The sequence below is a fragment of the Falco naumanni genome, chromosome 8, assembly GCF_017639655.2.
Source record: "Falco naumanni isolate bFalNau1 chromosome 8, bFalNau1.pat, whole genome shotgun sequence".
Lineage (NCBI taxonomy): Eukaryota > Metazoa > Chordata > Aves > Falconiformes > Falconidae > Falco > Falco naumanni.
The window spans coordinates 543,882-557,481 of NC_054061.1; the positions used below are offsets into that span (position 1 = coordinate 543,882).

Here is a 13,600-nt window from a genome sequence, read left to right on the forward strand (position 1 = left end):
CCATACAACAGTAGTGAAACAAATAGCTGTGTAGCCCACTTGCCCAGCAAAATTTTGTTGAACCAGTTATTCAGAGAGTTGGCAGCTTTTCATTCTTCATATGTAAAAAACAAAAAATCATGCAAACAATGACTTCTGTTCAAATCAATTATTCAGTTCTATCAACTTGCAGTGTCAATACATATTCTACAGCGCAATTTATGACACAGAAAACTAGTGCAATTCTCTGTTGTTGATATTGGCTCTGGATAACAACTACCAAGCATGAAAGAGCCATGAACATTTGTTTGGATACATGCTGTAAAGTTTCTTCACTGCAGTAGGTGACACCCTATCCTTGCTGTCAGTATTAGCACAGTTCTGTCTGGAAAATTATATGGAGCAGAAACTTTTTTCAGTAGCCTTATTTATGCAAATGCTGTAACCCTCTGCCTTGGCATCTTGGAAGCCCTTCCCAGATCCGATCGCCTGGCCAGCAGGCAGACGGGGCGAATTTCTGCTGCATGGCACAGCCAGGACAAAGCAACCCCCCCGGGCAGTACCGCTGCCTGCATTTCACACCCGCCTCTGCTCCTGCATAAGCAGCTCTCCAGAAGCATCAAGTTCAACGATCTCCGATTTCATTTTAGCAAAGCATAACATTTCTCAGGTTTGACAATGCTTTTTTTCTTCTTTTATTTATTTATTTTGTTTTGAGGTCTCCCCTCCAAAGCCCCCAGCAGAGCTTGCCAGGAGAAGGTTGCAAAGGGAAACTGCTGAGAGAGCAGATACACAGCAACAACACGTTGCCTTTCCTCTCTCTTTGCCTTATGCCATTTTACAAAGTATAACAACTGGCTTCACAGCTGATTTTCTGTCTGTGCTGCTCTTCCTTCTGCTGTTTTTTAAAGGATGGTGACAGACCCTTCACTAACGCTGGCAAATAAAGAACTGACCAATGCATGCTGCATTTTTCTCTTGGGCTGTCTGTTTTCATTGAGCACTTGTGTGATACAAAAATAAACCAATAACTAGACTAAAAATCAATGACAGCAAAGCTATTAAGGACACAAGGTCACGAAGAGGGCAGAAGTTAAGTTTAAGAAGAATGTGGTGCTGCTGTAAGAGCATGTGAGTCTCGCCAGACCAGCAAGTGACGTCCTTCCAGGCTGAAGTCCTCAGAAGTTATTGACATTCACTTGAAAAGATTTTAAGAGGACAAACTTTCAGATGGAGAATGAAAAACAGTCACCAAAGCTTCCCCAGACTGGGCACCAGGACATTCCTCCTCAGTCCCCTCTGACAGGTGAAAACTGATGTCCCTCCAGATGGGCACCGAGCTTCTCCAGTAACAGCTTGTCCCCAGAAAGCTTTTATTTCCCCCCCATCACCTCAAAGCTGGGACACTGGATGTGACACAGGGGCCTCGGCGGGGGAGGCACACACCCTGGCTTAGGTTCTACCAGAGGAGCACTGCCCCACCTGAGCCACAGGCTCACAGGGCACGAAGAGTCTGGCAGCCAGCGGCTTGAAACGTGAGGATTTAATTTGGGCCACAGGAGGAATGTTAGCGGTATCACAGGCATCTGTGACTTCCTAAATGACCCATATCCCGTATTATGGACCAGCGGAGTGGGTGAAGGGAAGGAATCCGCTCCACCTCCACCGGTGCCACCTCTTTGCTAGGCTGCAGCACAGCGCGGCGGCCGTTTCCCACTGAGGGCTGCTGGGCACTGCCATGGCATCACCTGCGGCGCCCTGCTGCTGGCTCGCCTCTTCCGCCTGCTGCGGGTGCTTGCGGGGCACTTAAAGGCACCTTGCAGACTCACTAAGGAATGTGGTAAAAATAAGGTGAACACATTCATGTATGTACCCTTTCCCCAAGGAATCGTGACAATTGTTTACAAGCATTTGCTTATCCAGTGAGAGAAGTAATTAACTACCAAACGAACCATCTTAGGCAACGCACAGTTTAGAAGAAAGGTAGTTATGTACTGCAGTAAGCTAATTAAAATATTGTCTATTTTTCTTCTCAGATACTTAGATCACAGTTAAAGAGCATAAATAGCCAATTAGCGACAAAGTCAAATAGAATCAAAGTTTGAGATATCCAAAAATAAATACTGCTTCTCTACTAACATTAGGTGAGTAACCCAACACAATATTGCTTTGGAAATTATTTACGTTACCTCAGAATGGGAGCACATTCTACAGCGAGGGTTTTCTAGCACAGTCACATGGCACTGGTCAAAATTATGAAAGTCACAGAAAATCTGCAACTGCAAGCTGATGTGGCTCAGAGCAGCTAGGAGTTTGCCTTGTGTGCATTAAGTTACATATTTCACAATAAAGACGGTGAAACGTGGAGCACACAAAATCCATAGCTCTCAGCAATGATGGTTTATACATTCCAGCCACTTTGTAACATGAAACTTCCCTGTGCAAACCCAGCACTCAGAAGCAGGTCTCTCCTGCAGCATGTGCAATGCCTCACACCTCTGGAACACAGAGAGCCACTTTGTTTTCATGAGGTTTGAAGCAAGGAGAACTTGACAGCAGGCTGTTAATGCATGGCTTGCCGAAAGGTCCTATTCAGTGTGATACCACCAGTTTTGCAGACGCTTGTCGTCTTTAGCATCGCCCACAGAGAAAATCCTAAATTTAAATGCTAAGTAGTACTTATGCTAAGTTTAAATGCTAAGATGTTATAATTCAGACTCCCGCTCTGACACAGTTTAGAGCAGGCTAATGCTGAGTTTCCTATGATGTCAAGAAAAAACTTTGCCTAGTCCCTCCTGCTTAGGTATTACTTTTCTCCCTGAGCATGTGAGAGTGGCTTTGCTGCCCAGAAAATCAGTGATTCTCTACCACGGGTATCATGCAAAAACATTTGCAGTTTGAGAGCTGTCTCTGCTTTCATATGCACATCTGGTGAATGGAAATCATTAATAAATTCATCATTAAACCAGGTTGCACATGGGAACTGCAGAGCCTCTGTAGATGGGTGAATACATGGTCTCCCCTGGGGCCGCTGAGCCCCTTATTCCCCATGCTTCCCTGGGGGTTTGCAACGAGTCTCTCAGCAAGGCCCTGAGACGATAATCAGGATTTTTAACTGTTTTTTTAGCGTGTCTGGTGGGATGAAGCCCTGCTTAGCGGCCCCAGGCACCACTGAAATGCTAGTAATAAGTCACTGTCCTCGTGACCGCGGGGCAAACTCTGCAGAGATGATTTAATCGGGTTCAGCTTTCTGCGGCAGCCAGCTCTCTCCTGCTCATGGAGCTTTGCTCTCACGCTTGGAGGATTTTTTTCACTTGTTCAAGCAAAACCGACCATTTTGCAACATTCCCGTAAAGATGCTGAGAGAGATTTGCAAAGGTGAAAATGCACCAAGCACCCCCGGCTCAGTGCCGGCAGACATGCTGGTCTGGTCCTTGGCCATCCCGGTGCCCCTGGCACAAAGGTGTTTCGCTCCCAGTGGTTTCTGAGCTGGGTGCCTCTGGACTTCTTCCAGTAATGAGCTCAACTCTTCATGCTAATGACCTGTGCCTTATTAGTAAAAAGCACTATGTGGCTGGGGGTGCAGGCTGCACAACACAGGCGATGCCACCTCTGACTGACAAAAGTGCTGCTCATACCAGATAAGGTTATTCCTATTGTAATTCCTCAAATATTTTTCAAATGTATTTTTTAATTAAAAAAAACCCTTGTGCTTGGCTCTGTTCAGTGGGGACAGACAGAGCATGGCGCTTAGCACTGCTATTGGTATTTTCTCATACAGCTCTTCTTTGGATATTTCCTTTCCAAACTGCACAAACCAGTCAGTTAATGGGAAAGCATTCTAAAAGTCACAACTGGCTGGGAAATTCCCAGCAAAGTGCATTCACACAATCACCATAATCTCACACATCCCCTTGGCAGACAGACAGATATTTTTCAACATGTCTTTCATGCATCTGTTTACTTTAATTGGTAACTACGTGTGTTCCTGGCCGTATCTGAAAGTAGGAATTAAAACATAATCCCTAAATAAAGAGAAGTCAGTTATTCCGAGACCTGAGGATTGTCCACCTCTCATGCCACTCTGTGCTCGGGTTTATCTGACCCTGCCTTGCACACAGAGTCTTCTGTTACAGAAAATGCTGTGCAGGGCTAAGATGGAGCGAGGCTTGTTTCTGTCCAAGAGCCGGATCCAGCAGCAATTCGTTTCAGTTAGCCCTTACTCCACTTGGCTGCTTTTCCCGGTGCAATGCTGTGTGCACTGCCCTCCGCTGTAATCTCCAACATAAATTTCCAGATTTGCAAGAGGTATAAAATGGCTCTCCATCTTCCAAGCCCTGAAGAACTACTGGCTTTGTGGGACAGAGTAAATACTTTAAAGCGGATTTTCTTCAGTTCTACAGTCCATGGGTCAAAATGCTGGGCTGCTGCAGGAGTACAGTCACCTATTTGTTTCATTTTAGCAACTGCTAAAATAAAATCTAACCACTAAAACTCTGAAATTACCTTAACCAATCTTCTAGAAATCTTATAATCCCTTAATCTGATGAAGCATTTTGACCTCTGAGCATTAAACAGATTAGTGCCTTGACTGCATTTGTGATAATTACTCCTCAAAGTCTCACAGAAACCAAAAAATCTCAAAATGGCAACTTCAGCCTGATTTTTTTTCTTTTTCTTTCCTAGTAAAAGAAGCCCCTACATTTTTTTCCTGAGGTAACAATCAATTATCTCAGATTTTCTTTTCAATTTTTTTTGCATTATGTGTTACTGCCTGCTCTGCCACCTCCCAGACAGTTTGAAATAAAAACCCCAATGACATTGGTTTAAATCGTTCATTAAAAACTACGAAAAAACCCCAACCAACCCTGCACATATTTATGACTTCCCTTTTTTCACTTACAGCAAGGAGCCAACATTTGTATTTCCTGGTAAACATAACTGGATATTACTGGATTTTAAATTATCCTTTCCTGATAGAGGGAGCTTGTTTTTGTCAATGGCCGGTAAGACATCAGTAGCAGGACACCTTTTCAAGGCTTTTGTTTTTCACCAACTTTGACCAATGAAAACGTTACTGATTTGGAAACCTGCACCATAGGAAATACAAAGCATTTGTACCATCCCAGTAGCCAGATTGCATTAGGAGAAAAATCCAGTAATATTATCTTCAGGTGTTTTTAGCATAGCCTAGAGGAACTAAAGTCTGCAATTCAAAAATAGGGTTAATTTATATTCCCCTTTTAAAAAGACCCAAAGGTTACATCCCTACGGGAGCGAGCACATCCCCGGGCAGCCCGTGACACCACCTGCAACACTCCTTTCAGGGAGAAGTTATGGAAGATGGTGACCACCAAGCTGCATAGGATAATATTGATTATCCAGATCAGGGGTCCTCAAACTATGGCCCATGGGCCGGATATGCCCCCCCCAGGGTCCTCAATCTGGCCCCCAGTATTTACAGACCCCCTCGCTCTCCCCCACTGGGGGTTGGGGGGGGGGGGGGGGGAACCAAGCAGCCACAGATGGCTGCCTGCCACTTCATTTGCATGCCAGCCCCCTGCTTAAAAAGTTTGAGGACCTCTGATCCAGATGATCCTGTTATTTTGTTCCTCCACCACTCTCTTATTACAAGTAAGAAACAAATCTGCATTAGGTGCATATTTGAGCAAAAATAATTTCTGTAACTTCTAGTCAGCCAAAATGGGCTTTCCAGACTAAGAAGTCTAATGCACCTTCTGCTCACATGGTGGTTTGCCAACAGCTCTGACCTGCTCTTCTGTGACTGCAGCGCTACAGCACAAGCAGATTCAGCCGCCTCAAAGCAATGATTATTGCAACACTTTGGATGCTATGGATTTTATTCCAGGCTCTGTGATGGATTTGCAGAGCAACTTCAGACACAGCATTTCACTGCACCGTGCCCTATCTGCTGCCATTAAAAGTATGATCCCTACATGTATAAGTCACTTTGCCACCTCCTAAAAAAATAAGAAATAGTATAAAACTCAGGAATTATAAATTCTAAACCACAGTGAGTAACTTCGGTGGCAGCCCTCCTGCTGCACTGCCGTACAGAGGCACCAATGCACAGACTCGATTTTTTCTCTTCTGTTCTGCTTCTCGTTACCTCGCTGTTCTCCAGTAATCAACTGGGAGCTGCAGTGTCCATTCTAAATTGGCTCACTAGACCATTTCTGTCTGTAAGCCGTAACAGTAAGAGGTCTGTAATCTCCGTCTCCCCAGCTATAGCAAGTTAGAGAAACACACAGAGGGAAAATAAGCAAGGTCATTTGGCCAAGTCACATACATTACAAACAAACTACTTAAAGCAAATGTTTTGACATAGTTCCAATTTCTGTACTTGTGCTGGTCCTCCCCTAAGCCCCAGAACAAGCTCTGACTGGTACTTTTAATTAATCCTTATTTACATCATCTTACAGCATTTATAATGTCTTTAGACTGGACCTCAGAGGAAATACTTTTCATTTGCTATTGTTGTGTTCACGTTACAAGACCGCAGTCACCTTCACAAATTAATTCATTGCTCCTGCAGCTGTAAGGTTTACTCACAGGGGATAACAGGTGAACTACAGAAAGAAGACCTGAATGATTACAGCTTGATTTCTTTATTACAGTATTTGGAGAACTAAATATACAGCTCCAACAAAACAAAGGTGCACAAAGCCCCAAACTGTTAAAGTTCACAAAGGGGACTTTATGTTATTTTGGGGTTATACTTATCTTGTGCATACTTATTTTCTGTTAAAAGCATCTTTTTCTTCCAATTTGATACAACACACACAACATCTGGCTTTGCCCAGCTGCCTGGTCATTCTCAAAGCGATTTTTCAGAGAAGCAGAAACATTTGCTTTGCAGCTACCCAAAAAATCAGGCAAATTTCTGTGGTCACAGAAGCAGCCTGTCTATGGATTGTGGGTCTTGTAATCTAGATTGTACTGCACTATACCACTGCCCAAGCTGTGGAGGAATGTAAGTTAAACCAGAGCTCTTCCACGTTCCCTTTGTGGGGGCCTGAATTTTCCTTGAACAACCCCAGCAAAATGATTCACTGAACATTTTCAAATTTTATAGCCGGCAAAGGGGGGAATATTGCAGTCTATGCTATTTGAAATTAGTGAAGATACTTACCTAAATTATCCAGTTAGGAAACTGTGGGTAATGTAAGCACACGGGGATTCTGGGAGGCTGTTTCTTCCCAGCATAGGCTGCTCACCCAGCATACCAAGACAGCATGTGAGAAGCGACCCGTCATCCGACTGTGACACTGAAGGATTTTCTATTCTGTCACACACATGAAGTAGGACTAAGATCATTCCTACCTGACATGTCTGATTACCCCTGAAAACATGTTATCTATCATCCTACAAGGATCCTGAAAAATCCCAAGATGCCGTAAAATGAGTCCTCCCAGGACCCCTCTCTGGTTCTTTCCATCTCTTCCTAGGCACAGATGCCTCTGTTTCTAGCTGTGAAGCTTGTCCTCGCCTGGTGGGGTCTGCCATCCTCTCTCCTGGGAAGGTCAACAGATAAATCCCTTTGTTCTTTCTCCATCTTTCTTTAGGAAGCTCCTGGAGAAGGCCTGCAGGGTGGACATCTTCAACGGGGCCACCCTCACTGCCTGGTCTAGGTTTAGGGCTTTATATCACAGTCACAGCACAGCTTGCTGAGAGCTCAGTTATAGGACATGAAAAGGTGGACCCTGATCTGGCAGAAGTCAGTGGTACAGATGGCTCTTCAGATTTCCTGCTGGGGGGTGGGGGGGAGGGGAGGGGAGGGAAAGCTGGATAAAATCTTAATATAGCAGTATTTATAATTTGTATTGCAATGTCTATATCAAAAGCATGTGAACAATAGCATATACAGGTAAAAGGCATCTAGTGTAGGCATCCCTTAAGCAACATAAAAGCAGAGAAGATTTTTTTCTTCAGTCCTGACTGACTCACTAGTGTTTGCAGGTAAATCTCAGATCATAAAATGAAAGTGTGAGCTTTATTGTAAAACCTCTCTGTACATGGCAGTTATTATATTTCAGGCTTTCCATGTCTTCAGTGCTGAGGAGGACAAGAAATCTTGTTGCTGTTCTCTGAAAACCCAAAGTCCCAAAATTCATTATTGGAGTCAACAACTCTCCTTCGAGCACTGTGTGCCATCATTCATTTCTCCAGTCCCCACCTGGATTTAGTTAATGAAAATAAAACTTTTAGGAAATATCTTTTAAAATCGAAGGAACTCTTAAAGATGGTATTTAATTTTATTGCAAGAAGTTTCTTCTATTTTTTAAATGGAAAAGTATTTTCACCTGATACTTTGGAAAGGAAGTCACGACCCTTAATAACTCCATTTAGTCTAAATGAATAAATAGAGCTAGAAGTGAACTGAAAGTCTTTCCAAGTGCTAACCAGAGTATATCCTATATATCTCGCAGTCATTAATAGCTGATGAATTCAGCTAATAATGTCAGAGGACATTGTCAAGGTTGATGGACCCAAAACTTGTCCTTGTTTTGACAGTGCTTCCATAGAAGAGGGCTCTCTTAGGGAAAGCAATTACCCTAAAGGGTGAGATTGGTTAATAGTAGACCTCTTCAAGATGAGTTGGATGGATGGGCAGCAGTAGGTGGATATAATAGGAATTCTTTTTTTCCTTTTCTTTTAAAAGCAGGAATTGTGATTCACCCTAATTTTCAGTCCTGGTTATTTGCCAGTATAATATGACAGCTGATATTAGCACAGGCTTTTATGAGTCCCCATAGTGTCATGAACAGCAGAGCAAACTCCTCCAAAATTTTGTCATGATTTGTTGTCTGGTCTTTGCTTTCTTAATTGTCTGCCGCCCAGGTCCTTTTTGACCCCTTTTGAAGAACTATGGACAAGTTCCCCTTGCCAGAAATACAATCCTAAATAAAAAGGAAGTTTAAAGAACAAAACATTGTGAGTTGATGGAGTGCCTTTCCCCTGGCAGCGGAGTACGATTTTGGTGGCATGTCTGGAAGATCTGGGGATCACTGGAAGATGTGCACTGGGGACAGCAAGGGCCATGCTGCGGTAGGTGCAGTCTCTTTTAAGAAGGAACACTGCACTTTTGTGTGAAAACAGAGGCAGAAGAGAACAGGCCATGCCGCAGAGAAAGCAGGAGAGAAGGAAGATTCAGCGAGAAACAAGCAAAAGCCTGGTGCGATGCTACAGGGTAAGTTACTACCACAGTGAGGAAATTTCTGCTCCAGCTGCAGGACAGCATCAGCTTCCACCAATACAGACAACATCATTCATGCAGGTTAAATGGGAACCAATTGCACCATTTTGTTTGAGACGTTATTTTAGCTAAAGGGGTTTGGCACCCGGGTGGTGGCCACAGTGAGGAGCCCTCAGGCCGATGCCAGGCAAAGGGCTGCCTGGACACACACGTGTATGGAACGTGGCAGAGCGTGTGGAGACGGCCGAGGCATCTGCCTCCATCAGGCAGAGTGCCTTCAGCTTCCCTCAGCATTCATTACATTAATTATTGTCTGGAACTGACTCAGTATCTCCACAAGGATTAAAGCCTTATCCCTGCAATTGACTGCTGGCATACGGATGCTCTAGGGCTGAAACTCACGATGACATTGCACAGCCTCGTTTTTCACATGTGGCAAACAACCCTTTCCCTCTGCCGAGTGTTTCAATGCATTGTCACTGGGGTTATTTTGAAAAGACTTAATACCATTTAAAAATAATAAATGCCTGTGGAGAAAATCATCAAACAAGAGTAATAAAGACAAACTAACTACAAAGATTAAGGTAAAACAACAACTTTAAAAGGATGCACTGACAACTGAGATAAGGTGAAGTGTGAAATTCCAACGTTAATAACATCAACTCACCTGAGTATATTGCCAAGATAGTGTCTGCTAATCCACACCTCTCTATATTTAGCACAGTGACCCGACTCCAACCAAATATTCACATCCCATTAAACCCAACAGGATTTAAGCATGTCCCAAAGTGCTTCACTGACTGAGGGCTGCTTGTTTGCATTTTTTTAATGTAACTGGATACTAATTGCATTGCTATATCAGGGTGTATGATTGGAATGCAGGCTTTAAAAATAATTTACATTAATCTAGAGAACCTTTAAATTTAAACAAAAATATCCATTGTTTTGCCAAATTTTTAGTCTAAAGCCACTTTTCTGGTCAGGGAAATAAGAATTGCAGCTATAAATCACTCAGCATTGGCACAGAGAAACAAAAAGGTATGGTAGAAGTTTGTGTTTTTCATATTATTATATGCAAGATAAGGTCTTACTTTATCTGAGGTAATCTCTACCTTGATCTTCCCGATAAAATAAAAAAGCTCGTTAAAGTCAGGAAGAAAAAACATATTTGCAGGGTTACTGAAGAATACTAAAGATAGAAATAAAAAATGGAGCACAAAGAATACAGACAGCATGAAAACTGTTGATGCTTGTTGTCTTCTGATTCATAACAGATCTCAGCGAAGAAATGTAGATACGAGAAAAATATTGAAGTACTTCAATTTCATTTCGGAGTTGCAAATATCTATTATTTTGCAGTTATGTGGTCAGAGGAAATACATCTCTACGAAGGTATAATTCCACTCCTTTTTCTTTTTTCCTTTCCTACTTGCAGGTGTAGAAATGAAGTATAACACCTGCAAGCCTGAAAATCCCGTAGGAGTGCTCATTAGGGCAGCACCAGTGCCCCCATGTCCCCGCAGTGCCACGGGGCAGTCGTGCACAAACACCTTGAAGCTGCCCTGCTGTTTCATCCCAGTGCCTGTGCACCATCTCCAAAAAAACCTGATTAGGTATGGAAATCAGCTTTCCTATTTCCTTATCAGAACAGACTTTTTCTTTTAAAACAACAATGAAATACACAAGCTGACAGCTCTCTGGGCTTTGCTTCTTTTGCAAGAAGCTACATTTTATGAGAGCATGTAGTGATAGGACAAAGGGGAATGGTTTAAAGCTGAAAGATTTAGACGTGGTATTAGGAGGAAATCCCTCCCCACGAGGGCGGCGAGGCGCTGGCACGGGCTGCCCAGAGCAGCGGTGGGTGCCCCATCCCTGGCAGTGCCCGAGGCCAGGCTGGGGCTGGGGGCACCCTGGGCTGGTGGCTGGTGTCCCTGCCACTGAAATCTAGGTTGGTATCTGTATCCTAGCATCCACACTGGAATAAACAGGAATTTTGTCCCTTCAAAGGGGGAAGATTTTTCTCATGTTTTGCCTACAAAAGGGCGCTCTGTTTATGGAGTTCCATATTGTGTAATTTTTTTATGTTTAATTTTTTAATGTTTAAAAAACACCTGCTAAACTGTAAATATGTTATAAAGCAAACTTTTCTAAATCAGTAACCATTAAATATAACATTTTAAACTGGCAACTGTGAAACATCATTATACAATGTGCACTATAATCATTTAAATCACAGAGGCCAGATTCTCATCTCGATGCCAGTATCAACTCAAAGTAAATCCATTATTATAGTGGGGAATTATTTTAGACTTAGATAAGCACAGCTGAGATTAAAACCTGGCCCCTGGTTTTCAAGCTTTAATGAAGTTCAATTGTACAGAGTACTTGAAAGACATTTTTTTTAGTCTGTAGTGTGTACAATCAGGAACATTGGTCATTTAAAAGATAAAAAAGCTAAGCACAAAACCTGAACATATGTAGATGTTTAGGCCAACGGGAATAAAATTCTGCAATTAAAATACTAATAAATGCAGAATATCCCCTCCCTTAATTAATTGGTTAAATAAACAATGAGACTAGGTGAAATACTTTTATGATTATTTAACACAGAGAAAAATCAAGAAGGTTGACTGAATAACAATTCCTCAATTAACACACAATGAAGAACATTTGAGTTTTAATTAATCCTTATTGGCACTGCAGTAACTTCCACAGAGAATCAATTCCAACTCATTTCATAGGCAGGCATTTTAAGTTTAGGTAATCTTAACATTTGGTGTCCAATATAAATCTGCTTATTAAAACTGATAGAAATACATGGGATTAAAATCAGATACAAAGGGCAAGTACACTTTTGAAAGGTAATTTCTCTAGACCGTGTTGCTGCTGTTGATGGAACACGGCACACTTCATCTCCTTGCCCTGCTGATGTAAAATAGTTTGAATTTCTATTATTATTTGGTGGGGTTGAATCCTTTCTTGTAAATGCTCAGGAATAGATACACTGAAGTAGGCTGAGCTGGCAGGTTGGATTAATGGCATGGGCAGAGATCAGCGTTGAGGCTGGCCACCCGCGCTCTGCCCCAAGGGCCAAGGGTGAGCAGCACAGCGCGCAGGACAGTGCATACACACCTGAAATCTTGCTGTTTGCTGTAGATGTGCTGTACAGCCAGTGTAACGCTGACATCCTCTGCTCCTGCAAACAATACCACAGCTGCAGCAGCCTTCTCCTCCAGATGGCTGCCAGTTGGAGCAGCCCTTACAAGAAAGTCTTATAAAATGTAATACGCTTAACTAATAGGCTCCCACAGAAGTTTATTTAAAAGTTATATAAATTTAATAAAGTTCACTATTGTATCAAAGGCATATCATTTTCTATTGCATTCTTTGGAATCGCCCAGAACACCCACAGCTTTGTAGCTATCATCTGTGGACTTCTTTGACCCGGGAGCTACTCTGCAGGGGACCATGAAAGGTAAATAAAGGTCCTAAATTCAAAACAAAGAGGTCCACGCTCTCACTAAAAAAACCCCACCAAAACCACAAAAAACCTGATTTAAACCCAGGGTTTTGCACTGAGCTCTGCAAGACCCATTTCATTCCACTTGCTAGACATCCAAAATCTATCACACCTCATCATGAGGGAGCAAGACTGCTATCAAATAAGCAAGAAACGAACGCTTTATATTTCTGTCTTTTATTGACATGAACACAGGTAGTCTAATGGAACAAATATTTACACATGCTTAATAACAACATTCAGTTTTCCAGGTTGAACTAGATAACAAATATTTTAAAAGACCTTTCAAGTAAGATATAACAACTCAATAACTAAATGTTGCTTTTATGAAAAACACCTGCAGCAGTTCTGCTGTTGTGCTGCATTTCAATCCTCATACCAATTTCTGACCAATATGTTATGAAGCTAACAAAATAGTTTCTTGTCCTTCAGTGATACAGCAAACTTTTTGTATTTTAAAGTTCTGATCTTTCATAACCTTAATTTCTTTTTCTTGCACAACAGAAGTATTTATGTTTGGATTTATAGCTCTCTCACAGAATTTCTGTTTTGTATTCTAGATTGGATAAACAAAGGAAAACTCACCAAAGTCTGTGATATATGTGACTGCTGATCCGATCTAGAGACAGGATCATGCTGATGCTGGACAGGGATAGGAAAGTCTGGAGATTTCTTTATCTCCTTAAAACACAGCAAGGTGAGTGCTGTCTCCCTCTTGACACACAGAGAATTTTTGTGTTTTTCTTGGCTCTGATCTTATGTTATTACCACATGTTCACTTAGGGTTAAGACACACTCAAAGCAATTCATAACACATGAAAATCAGCAGCATACTAATTTCATAAAGAAAAGTAGGATGGTCAACAGAAGAGCAGAGAAAGTCT

General features: G+C 42.2%; 1 protein-coding gene across 2 annotated transcripts in view; it reads right to left on the reverse strand.

Annotated features, from left to right (window-relative positions):
* Positions 1 to 13,600, reverse strand: part of NR3C1 (nuclear receptor subfamily 3 group C member 1) — a 229,927-nt gene that overhangs the window by 170,001 nt on the left and 46,326 nt on the right. The gene's annotated exons all lie outside the window — the stretch shown is intronic.